Source organism: Molossus molossus, unplaced genomic scaffold (genome assembly GCF_014108415.1).
Source record: "Molossus molossus isolate mMolMol1 unplaced genomic scaffold, mMolMol1.p scaffold_m16_p_13, whole genome shotgun sequence".
Taxonomy (NCBI): Eukaryota; Metazoa; Chordata; class Mammalia; order Chiroptera; family Molossidae; genus Molossus; species Molossus molossus.
This window is the reverse complement of record NW_023425348.1, coordinates 6,997,255-7,009,828: the sequence shown is the minus strand read 5'-3', so window position 1 is coordinate 7,009,828 and position 12,574 is coordinate 6,997,255. Positions and strand designations below refer to the sequence as shown.

Genomic DNA, 12,574 nt, shown 5'->3' with positions numbered 1-12,574 from the left:
TGCAGAAAGCTGGAAAGAAGAACCATAAGCTGAAAAGCATCCCTTGCAACCCAAGGCCAGAGAAAGGTTTGACATCCCTGCGGTGCAGAAAACTCTCAAAAGTCGGTGTTTTAAAGACGCACAAAGAACAAACACATGACTTCCAATGAGAGACCGGGCACACGCCAGGACATGTCAGAGATGCCCACTTCCCCACGGGGTCACACACTGTACACGCTGGCGAGAGAGCACTGTCGCCATCAGACTGGCCCCAGGGACCACGCGAGGAAGCAGAGGCCCCAGCAGGCCCCCGGAGAGAGGGGAGAGGCGCCACTCTGGGACAACAGTGCGCAGAGGCGATCCGAGTCCCACAGGTGCCCACCTGCCCTGGCGGTGCTCATCCTAGGAGCCCATCCCACACAAACAGTTGCATAATTTTTTAAAGATGTAGTTTCAAGACTACCACTCAGAGCACTGGGGAAATAGCCGGGAATCGGAAAAACACGAAATCGGTGCAGAGGGGGTTTTGCCCGTCCCGGTTCCCATGGAGCAGTGAAGCTGGGCAGCTGCTGACGCAGGTGCAGGGGTCTCTGTGAACCACAGACAAAGAGCTCAGCTCTCTCAGGTGAGACACGTGGACCGGCCGCCTGCCTCCAGAGTCCCACCCGTCAGACAACACAGCGTGTGATTTCAACAGGCAGATGTTCGTATGTGTATAGGCATGTGACAGAGACAGAAAAAGACAGAATGAGAAGCAGAGAGCCCGGGAGACCCGCCAAACCACTCGCGATGGTCACCTCTGAAGGTGAGACTTGCAATAAATCAATTCTCCTTCAGGTGGTGACTGAATTTTTCCTAAGGTGCGTTACTTTGATAATTCTACAAACATTAAAATCACGTTACTGTTATCCATTTATCACTCATGCATGGAGTGAAGGCAATTCTTCATTTTTAATTTTCGGAGGATTATTACAAGGACAATAAGGGTTTATTATAGTCAAATAGTGACTTCTAAAGGAATCAAGAACAGAGTTAGAGTGGCGGAGTTCGGGGCTGACACAGAATGAACAGAGCAAGAGGAGCTTCCGCTGCAGGGATGGGCAGGAACGCACAGTATCCGGAGGAGACGAGATTGGGAGTGATGCCCAATGCTTCCCACAGAACCGGACGGCTCTACAGGGAGCCAGCCTCTGAGACAGACAAGACTTGTGGACCCTTCAGTGATGGTGGATCCCCTACCCAAAAGCCCAGGACGCTGCTTCTAACGTAACAAGTAGGAAGCCTCAGGAACTGGGGCTGGTGACGGGAGCAAGCAGACATCAGTGCTGGGTGTGCACCTCCGGTTCTAGCCCTGAAATCTTAGAAGGGGTTCATTCGGGCCTTACTGACGCTGCCACTGATTCTGATCTTCTATGAGGAGAGCAAAACATTTCAGAAGTGTCTCCATGAGGACAAGAATCTTGTTCATGTTGCCCACGCCCTTGTTCAGAGACTCCTCATGCGACAAGTGTTTGATCCACGTATTTCAAGGACTGTTTACATGAAATGGTCCGTGACTTGGAGTCAAAGATGGAAGACTCTGGAAAACAGCTTCCTCCATCAGTTCTCCACCTGATGGGAAAGGGGGCTCCGGTATTGACCACGGATTTCGACAACCTCCGGGAACTGTGTGCAGCAGACCAAGGCAAACCACCGAACTCCTTGAGGTCTGAGATGGGCTCCAGAAAAGCGGGAGCTGAGCGGGACACATCCAGGGGGTGTGCACCAACCCCGGTGGCACTGCCCTCCGTCCAGCTGGGTATCAGCATGTGCTCAGGGGCACCGAAGTTACGAGAGAGTCAGGAACTCTACGAAAACAAGTCATTTCTTTCCCGGGGTTGTGGCCGGACTGTGATGACACCATTTTCCAAACCCTTTTTGGAGGCCACCAAGCGTAAATCTTAGAACACTTCACGCGTGTTTAAAGAGATGTAGGTGAGTTCAAGGAACGCTGAAAAACCAGGCTGGACAAAGGGACCAAGGCCATCTCCTATAGAGGTGAGCCTGCTGGTCTCCCAGAACATTGCCCGCGACTGACCCGCGAGCTCTCCGCGACGGGTAGATTGGGGGGCTCAGCGAACGGCTCCTGGGCCGCGCACATGAAACGAGACGGAGCACACGCGAGCGCCACAGAAGTCACCCGCAGACCGAGCTGTGCGCCCCGCCGGGGACCGTGTTTAACAGTGAACTTAGGAGAACCCGACACAGCCCCTAGGAAGAACCGAGACTCGGAAGCTGAAGGTTGGGGCTGTGTAGAGTGGGGAGGGACATTTCAGCTTAATCCTTGTGCTGGCCACTTCTGGGTTTTATGCGGCCTGTTCCAGTTCGAGAATACCCAAGCGGCAGTGGGACCCAGGGGCAGCTCCCCACTCCACGTGCCCACGGCTGCTGCTCCGCGCGGCCTGGGAGGTGCGTGCCCCGTGGCCACCACGGCCTTAGCTGCAGCCTTGTGTTCTAGTCACTTAAGCTTCATGGCTTTTTATTTTTTTTTTTTTGTACAGATAGAGTGGGAGGGAGAGAGAGGAACAGAGAGAGAGAGAGAGAGAAACATCGATGTGAAAGGGACACATCGAGTGGCTGCCACCCACACGACCCAACCAGGGCCGGGGACAAACCGCAACCGAGGTACGTGCCCTTAGCAGGAACCAAACCCGGGTCTCTCAGGACCGCAGGTCGACGCTCTAACCGCTGAGCCAAACCGGCAAGGGCTTTTTTTTTTTTTTTTTTTAATTTATTTATTTATTTATTTATTTATTTTTGTTCAGGTAGAGTAGGAGGGGGAGAGAGGAACAGAGAGAGAGAGAAACATCGATGTGAAGGGACACATCGAGTGGCTGCCACCCGCACGACTGACCAGAGCCGGGGACAAACTGCAACCGAGGTACATGCCCTTAGCGGGAACCGAACCCGGGTCTCTCGGGACCGACGCTCCAACCGCTGAGCCAAACCGGCCAGGGCTAGCTTCATGGCTTTTTAAAAACAAGACTTGAAGCTCTAGTTTTCTAGCTTTTTAACAGTGTACAGTATTTTACATACCTGAGCTGTATTAAAAGTATGTTTGTTTAAAAAAAAGTCCTTCCGCTCGGGAGGAGAGCCCTCAAAGGTGGTGTCCAGTGCTCCGGTCCTTCCCCTTGGTGACCACGTGTGTGCCTCTGCTCCATGCACGTGTGTGCAGACGTGGGTGGCCGAGCATGTTCAAATACGTGCCTGCTTTATATAAAGTTGAACAGCTTGATCTGACCCGTGGAGTGTTTTCTGCGGTTGCAGATGCAATCGAGCATCAGGGATACTTGTATATACTCTGGAATCACTAACTAGCTGAATTAGGAAAAAAAGGAGTTGGGTTTCATCTATAAAGCCACCTTATTCTGTACTGCAAGGGGCCTGAGGGGGCCTGAGAGAAATGTGGTCACGTGTAAAACGGCGGCCAGGGCGTTGGTGGGGACTGTGACCACAGTGAGGAGCAGGCTGGCCGGGTGGCCGCCAGCGTGGCCGCACTGCTGTCTGGAGGGAGGGGTCAGCTCCTCTCCCTAAAGACTTTCTTCCTTATGGCGACGTTTCGACAGAACATATTTGGAGAGTGTTGGTTATGAGGAAATCCGTCCTGCTGGGGAACAGGATTCCCAGGGAGGCCCGAGGGGGGGCTTCCCAGGAGCAGTCAGAATACACCGTCAGTGGGTGACACACCTGTGCCCTGCCAAGCCAGCCCTGTGTGAAGGGCTGAAGGCACTGTAAACATTCAAATTCTGTTTGGGTTCCCGATAAATAATTGCCGGTTTTTCAGTTTCCCGTGTGTAAGAGAAAACTGTACAAAGACCCTTTGGATCACGTCCTTGCGGTTCCTGCCTGCCACTCCGCAGAGTGCCCTGCACCCGTCAACCACTGCGAGGCCCCAGTGCCTTGTTCCCGCCTGGGAGCTCCCTGAGTAATTCACGACCAGCAGCCAGGAAGGTGATAGCGTTGCCCCATCTGAGAACCTGTCAGGCACCTTCTGAAGCCTCCACACCTGCTGCTCAAGGCCCTCTTCATCTGTGTTAGATAGAAACACTTTCTTCCTAAATCAAATTCAGATATGAGAATCTGCCAATATACAGTATACATGACATAAAAAGTGCCCTTGATGTTAGTGTGGACTGGGGTCTTTTACCAGTTGATACCTGACAGATAAGTGTTTGAAATGACAGCGTCTGTTATAGACTGGATGGTGGGGGCTTTTTCTCAAGACTGATTTCCCTCAGTGGATTAAGAACGTGTAATTCACAGCACTTGAGAGGTACATGCTCCCTGAAATGATCTTTCTATTTTACAGGTGTCCACCAGTTTCTTTTAGGATCTTTGACCTTTGACTCAACCCCTGTTCTGTATCTGTTTTTTGTTTGTTTGTTTGTTTGTTTAAATGCATTAAGAGTAAAAAAGGACCCGTGTAAAATCGCACAACTTGATCTAACCCACAGTGTTTCCTACAATTACAGGTGCCTCAAGCTTCAGGGACATGGGTATGTGTTCTGGGATCAGTCACTGGCTGGCATAAATAATGGACTTTTATGTCTATAGCCCTAATTCTGGGCCCCAAAATGTGCCCATGGGTGTGGTTAGAGAAGAGGGTCCCACATGTTGGTCTATGGTGGGCGAGTCTCTCGAGGTGCTGTGAACCCAGAGGAAAGGGCGGGGTGGTCTGGATTCAGCCAGCACAGTCTCACTGGTGCCCAGAGGAAGGAGTGAGCCCCTCGCTAACAACGGAGTGGATTTTGAAGAGTGTGAGTCATGATGAAATCTGTTCTCCTGTGCACCGACATTCCAGGTAAAACCTGGGTGGGGTTCCCACGAGCAGTCAGAATATACCGGCAGTGCGCTTAAAACTCTACGCCCTGCCAAGCAACGCGGTGCCCCAAATCTGTGTTTAAATTGGAGAGAGTGTGAATACAATATCGCTTTTTACACAATGAATAATTGTAAGTTTTTAAAGTCTTCATATGTGAGATGAAACTTTACAAAGTGTTTTCTTCCCTATCATCTCTCTGTCATCTTTCAGCCGGTATGATGGCCCAGCGAGAGCTCGGTCCACACTTGTTACCCTCGGTACCCTCTGGCCCCTGTGCAAACCAAGAAGAGCTCCCTGAACATTTCCTGATTAGCAACCACCAAGGCACTCAACAGTTACTTTGTGTCCCTCTAACTTTACTTGAGATCCTGTTAAATGCAACTTATGAAATCAAACATTTGTGGCTCAAGTAAGGACCCCATTATTGACATTATAAACAAATGTGGCTTTAATGGTTTCTTTCCTTTTCAATTAAATTCAGATATAAAAATCTGATAATGTGCAATTTGCAAGACATACACAGGGCCCTTGATGTTTGAGGTTAATGTTGACCTTGTGTCTTTTCCTAGCTGATATCTGATTAAAGAGAACTGACAACAGTTTGACTGACAACATCCCTTATAAACCGGAGAGCAGAATCTGTCCCTCCCAATTTCCCACTTGGATTAAGTGTTTTATAATTGGCTTCCCAATGAGCTGGATAGGTCCATACCCCCTCTCCCCCAAAGCCCCTGCCTTTCAACAGAGGTCATCTATACTTGCTTTGGGGTCTATGACTTTTTATTCAAAATTTGTTTTATGTATATTCACTAAGAGTTGAAACAGACCTGTGTAAAATTGGATAGCTTGACCTGACCCTCAGTGTTTTCTTCTATATAAATGCAGGTGCCGCAAGCACCAGCGATGTTGGTGTAAACTGTGGAATCACTCACTGGCTGGAGAATAAAGAGTTAGCTGTGCTACGAATGCAGAAGAAAGAGCAGGGCCAGCTAGTCTCTGGATACAGGGTGAGCCCTTCTCCTTCATGAATTTCTTCCAGATGTCTGTGTTTCCAAAGAGTCAAGTTTGGAGAGGCTTAGTGATCAAATCTATTCTGCTGGGTTATCAACATTCCAGGTAGGACCAAGTTGGGAGGTTTCCGGGAGGAGCCTGAATATACCAGCAGTGCACCCAAACCTATGTTTGGGTTGAAGGTATATAAAAATTCAAATATTAATTTGATTTAGGACGAGTAATTGTAGGTTATTCACTATCCAATATGTAAGCGAAAACTGTACAAAGATTCTTTGTATTCTTTCTTTTTTTTCTCTCCTCTACCATCCGTCTCCCACCCAGTAGGATGGCCCGCAGGGGCTCAGTCCGTACTTATTGACTAACCACCACCGTACCCCTAGAGCCCCTCGTCTGCACGTATCAAGCTCCCTGAGTAACTCGTGATCAGCAGCTGCTAAGGTACTGACAGTGGTTCTGTCTCCCTAGCTCCATGTGAGAGCCTGTTTAAAGGCACCTTGTCAAGTCGAAACAACTGCTGCTTAATGTCTCCTTTATGATATGTACTCCCCCTCTACTTTTTTTCACTCTTCAATTCAATTCCGATATGATCCTCTGACAAGGTACGGTCTACAGGACATACAAAGTGACCATGTGGTGGCTTTACCAGTTGACAGCTAATAGAGGACATCCTCTTGAAATGAGAGCATCTGTTATAAACTGGATGAGTTTTTAAGTTATAAAAACATGACCCTGTAAACTTGCCTGGCTTGATCTCACCATCACAGTGCTTTCTCTCCCACGCCTGCAGGTGTCTCAAGCGTCAGGAATGTGTGTGTGTTGGCTTTTGTCTCTGTAGCTATCCGAATTCCGGATCCCGAAATGAGTGTGTGGGTTTGGGGAGGGAGGAAGTTCTCCCATGTTTATTTTAATGGCCGAGGTGTCTCTAGTGCAGTCCTGTGAATGCACATGAAAGAGCAGGGCGGTCCAGGGTTAGCCAGCACCGCCTCACTGGAGTCTGAAAAGGGGTTGAGACCTTCTCCCTACTAACTTTCTTATTTTATTTTTTTTATTTTTATTTTTTTTTATTTTATCCTCACTCGAGGACACTTTTCCACCTTTTATTCACATAGAGTTGGAGGGAGAGAGAGGAAGTAAGAGAAACATCGACGTGAAAGGGACACATCGAGTGGCTGCCACCCACATGACCCAACCAGGGCCAGGGACAAACTGCAACCGAGGTACATGCCCTTAGCGGGACCAAACCTGGGTCTCTCCGGACCGCAGGCCAACGCTCTAACCACTGAGCCAAACCAGCCAGGGCTAACTTTCTTATTTAAAAAAAATCTTTCCCTCACCCAAGGATATGCTTTTTATTAATTTTTAGAGAGAGGAAGAGGGGGGAGGAAGGGGGCAGGGGAGAGAGAGAGACAGAAAGAGAGAGAGAGAGAGAGAGAGAGAGAGAGAGAGAGAGAGAGAGAAATGTCGATCGGTTGCCCCCATTGCCCCCATATGCTCCCTGGCCCGAGATCCAACCCGCCACCTTTCGGTGTACAGACAACTCTCCAACCAACCGAGCTGCACCGGCCAGGGCATAGCTTCCTTCTTGATGTCTCTTTTTATGGAGAGTTTGGAGAGCATTAGTAATCATATCTGTCCTGCTGGGTAACAGGATTCCAGGTAGGACCCATGGAGGCGTTTCCCCAAAGCAGTCAGACTATGCTGGCGTTGGTTTTGAAACACATCCTGCCGAATACAGGGTGCACCCTACACTGACTCCAGCGAAGGAACTGTGGAAATGGCATTTCAGTTGATTCGAAATTCATCGTTGTAGCTATTTAATGCCTCTTATGTAAGAGAAGCTGTGAAAAGGCAAAGCCATCTTCTTTCATTCACATGTGGAAAGTCATTTTACTTAGTCCATCAGTATTGCTGCAGCCGCAGAAACAAAGATTTCCATAAAAGTCAAGGGTGAGTGCGGCCACCGCCAGGCCCTCGGGTCTCAGCCAAGGCTGCAGACAGCCGCTGAGGTGACCCGGCCACACTTCAGGGCTACAGACAAGGCACGAAGCCAGCACACTGCCGCCGGCTGGTCCCTTTCCCAGCGGGCTGCCTCAGCTGCTCTTCCGGGGCTGGGCAGTTAAGTAACTGCTGATCCTGGGCAGAGCCGCCATGTGACAGTTGGTTTGGAATGTTCTGGGTTCTGAGACAGTTTGAGAGCCGAGCACGTTGCTGGTCACTGGTGTGGTCACCTGATCATGAGAAGGGCTCAAGGCAAAAGATCCAACCCTGACCGTGTGTGTGCGTGTGTGTGTGTGTGTGTGTGTGCGCGCGCGTGTGCGGCCAAGGGCTCTGTGTGCCTGAGTGCTTGCTTTCCCCAAGGGACCTCGGAGACTCTTCTCCTGACTCAGACCTTTGCCTGAGTTTCTTGTCCAGGTATCAGGCTGTTGGCCTGGAGGGCCCCAAGGAAGTCTAAAGCAGCGACAAGCACATGGACTACGGGCTCTTCTGTGGAGAAGGATAAGCCGCGTGAGAACATGTAGGCGTAGATAGCTAACTACTAATAAAGGAAGGGAGCACAGGGGCATGGACATTGTTGAGCCCAGTGGGCTGGGGAACTGAACTGGACACTGAGCTGGCTTCATTAGGAAGCTACAGCTTCACACACTCCCCAGGGGATTGCAGTATCTCCCCGCCAGGGGCCTCAACATCCCTCCATCCCCTGTAGGGAGGAAGGACCGATTTCAACCGCCCAGGTCCACTTGCCCAGGCTATGGGGGAGGGAACAGACAGAGAAGGGGAACTTCCCCGGCTGGGTGCATGCCCAGTAGGAGCCAAGATGGTGCAGAGGGAGGTGCTTCTACTATGAGGAACTCAGGTGGTGACCACAGGAGGCAGAGCCTAGCTGGGAAAACATCAGATTGGACAAGGGACACAGAAGCCCCGAAGATCTAGGAAATGGATTGGATAGGAGAAGGAGCCATCAGAAGCCCCCAGAAGATAGGAAGTTGATTGATTGCTTTGAAAGGGCACCTGGCCTTCTCAAGCCCATGACAATGTAATCCAGGTTTAACAAAGTGCTCTCCCCCACCCCCAGCCCCCAGAACATGTACTCACCCCGTTTGCATGCACATCTCTGTCCGCAGCAGCCACCTGGGGATTGCAGCAGACCACGTGGGCCTGGGCACAGTGCCAGGCACAGTACAGCTGGGCACACAGACTAAGCCAGCCGGATGGGCAAACGTGGACTAGGCTTTGACATGACACATAACGTGGTTTTTTTTTAAGATTTTTTTTTTTTATTGATATTTAAGAGACAGAGGAAGGGAGAGGGAGAGAAAGAAACATCCATGCGAGAGAGAAACATTGATCGGCTGCTTCCTGCACGCCCCCTACTGGGGACTGAGCTGGAAACCCCTGACCGGGAATCCAATCAGCAACCTTTAGGTGCATGGGATGACACCCAACCAACTGAGCCACACCGGCCAGGGCTGACACAGCACTTTTGGACACTGGCCTTTGTGCTGGGCTTGATGAAGACAAGGCTGGACTTTTCCCATGGTGGTTCAGATGGAGATGAGACTTTGAGAACCTGGGGGCAGCCTTCTATACTATTTCCACCTAAATAAACCTTACCACCAGACTTCATCCTCCCATGTGGGTCCCCCAAAATGCTTTTCTCATGACACCTCAGGGACCCCACTTCCTCTGGCAACAAGTGTATGTGAACAGGGTTTTATGTGAACCAAAGATGCCCGTATCATTGACCCTGTGTTTTTTACTGCACAGCCGGCTGGACTGTTCGTTCAAACACTACCTGATCCAACTCCAATTCTTACACATGCAATTGTGTAGATTATACCTGAAGCAAGCACATTTTAGCCATTGAAAGTCTGCCTGCTTTGCATAGTGTAAAACCTGCACCACCATCTTCCGGCCATGGATCACACAGACCCTGGTGGCATGCACACACAATCCCCCGCAGCCCTCTGCCCTGTGACTCACAGCCCCTCACCACGCTGCTGAGCCAAATCACGAGACACCTCAGGTCTCTGAGTCCCTCTCACCCTGGCGCTACCTGCCCTTTTCGTTTTCTAGACGGGGACCCATCCTATTGTCTCCGAAAGTCCTCATGCTGGGCACCCCACCCTGCATGCTAATCTGTCAAAGTGCTCCCCAAATAAAGCCTGTTGTGTGTTACTGCCAACTTGGTTGTATGTTTTCCCTTGAGCAACATGAAATCCATGAACTCAATACACAGAAGAGTTGAAGCTAAGAATCTGGTGCTGCTGTATGTTGCGGGGGTGGGGGGCAGGGATGGGGGAGGTTTCCACCTGAGTCCTGAGTGGTTCCAGAAGAGCATGTGACCATACTTTATAAATGCAGAGTCCAGTGGGTGTGCCATCTGGTCTTTCTCCCAGAGCTGCAGTGGGACAGGGGGTGGGGCCATCTATGGACATGCAAATTGTGCATTTGTACATTAATTTAAAAAAATTGTTTTTCCTTTATTGATATTAGAGAGGAAGTGAAAGGGAGAGAGAGAGAGAAACATTGATGAGAGAGAACATAGATTGGCCGCCTCCTGCAGGCCCCCCACTGGGGATCGGGCCCACAACCTGGGCATGTGTCCTGACCAGGAATCAAACCGGCGACCTCTTAGTGCATGGGTCAACACTCAGCCTCAGAGCCACACCGGCTGGACTGTACATTAATTTTTATCTTTGAACTTTTGCTTTGCATTGATATATGATGGGACCATAGATCACGTGCATGATCAAAGGAGATACCCAGGTAGCAGTGTGTGTACCTGTGGGCTCAGGCATGAGGCTCAGCAGACAGAAGGCATCATGCAGCGGAGCAGACATGTGGCCTGGTTGCTGGTGCGCATGTGCACCCCCAGGCACTTCGTGGACCACAGGTTCCAATAAGTGTTTAGGCCCAGGACTGAGACTCAGAGTGTTCGTGGTAATGGTAGCAGCTGAAGACTTAGTAACTGATACGATGTCTAATCACTGGGGTGTCCACCCGAAGCTAATATAATATTGTAAGCTAATATAACTGCAATTGAAATAAAATTTAAATTAAAAAAAGAAGTAATAAATTGAATAAAAGGATCATTGTAGTACGCAAATAAGAACATTTGTTTTAATATAAAGATTCAGAAGAACCAATTATTAATGAGGAAAACAATATTAATATTAAATTTTCTTCATAATTACTGATAACAGTGATTTCATGAATAAACAGGCATTTTGAATTATACACAAATTCAGATTCCAACTTGGTTACTTGTACGGCCTCCAAAAGTTATAGGAAATGTCAGAGGAAGGATAAAGTGCTCTTTTAAAAGTTCACGTTTGAAACGAAATTCCTGTCTCATTTATCCAGTCATCTGCAGGCCATTTCAGGGTTTCCATGTCTCGGTCCCCATCATTCAGCCAACGTCACCCCAATACATTGAATTTAAAATGCTATTGTAAAAGAAATAATACATTCAGACTTACTTGTAATCCACGTGTTTAGAGTTAAATTGTTTTAGGAAAATTGTTCTCCAAGAACCAGCAACCTTTGTAAACTACAATTTACATTTCAAAGAATTATCAGAAAGTTATGTCAATATTGTCGCAGCCTCTTATGAGCTCCAATAACAGTTGTATCAGGAGAAAGATCTTTCTCAAATTTAAAAAGAATTTGAAATCTGGAATTAGCAATAGTGACTAGCAAGGCCTCTAATTATATGGATTAAATAGTACTTTGCTAAAATTATATATTTTCAGGGTATAAAATACATTAACAGAAAATTTCCAAAAATTGTATGATCAACCAGATATCAAATTAATAAAGTGTTATATTTATTGTATGACGTAGGCGACACCACAGGTATCATTTTGTGATGTGTGAGTGTATGTTCCTACTTGTGTATGTTTCTCCCCACTATTATGCTTTATAAATAATAACATTTTAAAGGAAAAAGCCTCACATTACCTTTAAGTGCTCTTTATTCTCCACCTTTTGTGTGAAGGCCCCCACATCGTCACTTTGCATGGACCCAGTGGGCATGGGCCTGGCCTACACAGGGGGACGTGTCCGGCCCTCCCGTGTGGCCACTCCAGTGATGGGGAGGGCTAGGGGCCAGCAGGGGCCCAGAGCCAGCCTCCCAGGGGGCCACAGTTCCATCTGACTGATTCTTAGCATCATAACAGGATCCATGTATGTATTTTTTAATTGAATTTATTGGGGTGACATTGGTTCACAAAACCACATAGGTCTCAAGTATACAACAAAACATCATCTGCACACTGCATCATGTGCCCATTGCCCAGAGCTAAGTCTCTTTCCATCCCCATTACACCCCCTTTGCCTGCCTCCACCTCCCTCACCCCCCTTTCCCTCTGGCTGTCACCACCCTGTTGTCTATGTCTATGTATTATGTATAAGTTTCTTTTTGTTTTGCTTAATCTTTTTAAAAAAATTTTTTTCTTTATTGATTTTAGAGAGAGAAAGGGAGAGGGAGAGAGAGATGGAAACATTGACGAGAGAGAACATCGGTCGGTCACCTCCTGCATGCCCCCCAATGAAGATTGGGCCCACAACCTGAGCATGTGTCCTGACTGGGAATCGAACTGGTGACCTCTTGGTGCGTGGCTCGACACTCAGCCACTGAGCCACACCAGCTGGGGCATTTTTGCTTAATCTTATTAGAGTTTTATGTGACCGTGCAGTGGGCTGTGGAGGGTTATATGA

The 12,574-nt window shown here is 48.7% G+C and overlaps 1 pseudogene; it reads left to right on the top strand.

Annotated features, from left to right (window-relative positions):
* The first annotated feature begins 1,120 nt into the window (after positions 1 to 1,120).
* LOC118627755 overlaps positions 1,121 to 12,574 on the top strand; it is a 53,832-nt pseudogene continuing 42,378 nt past the window's right edge.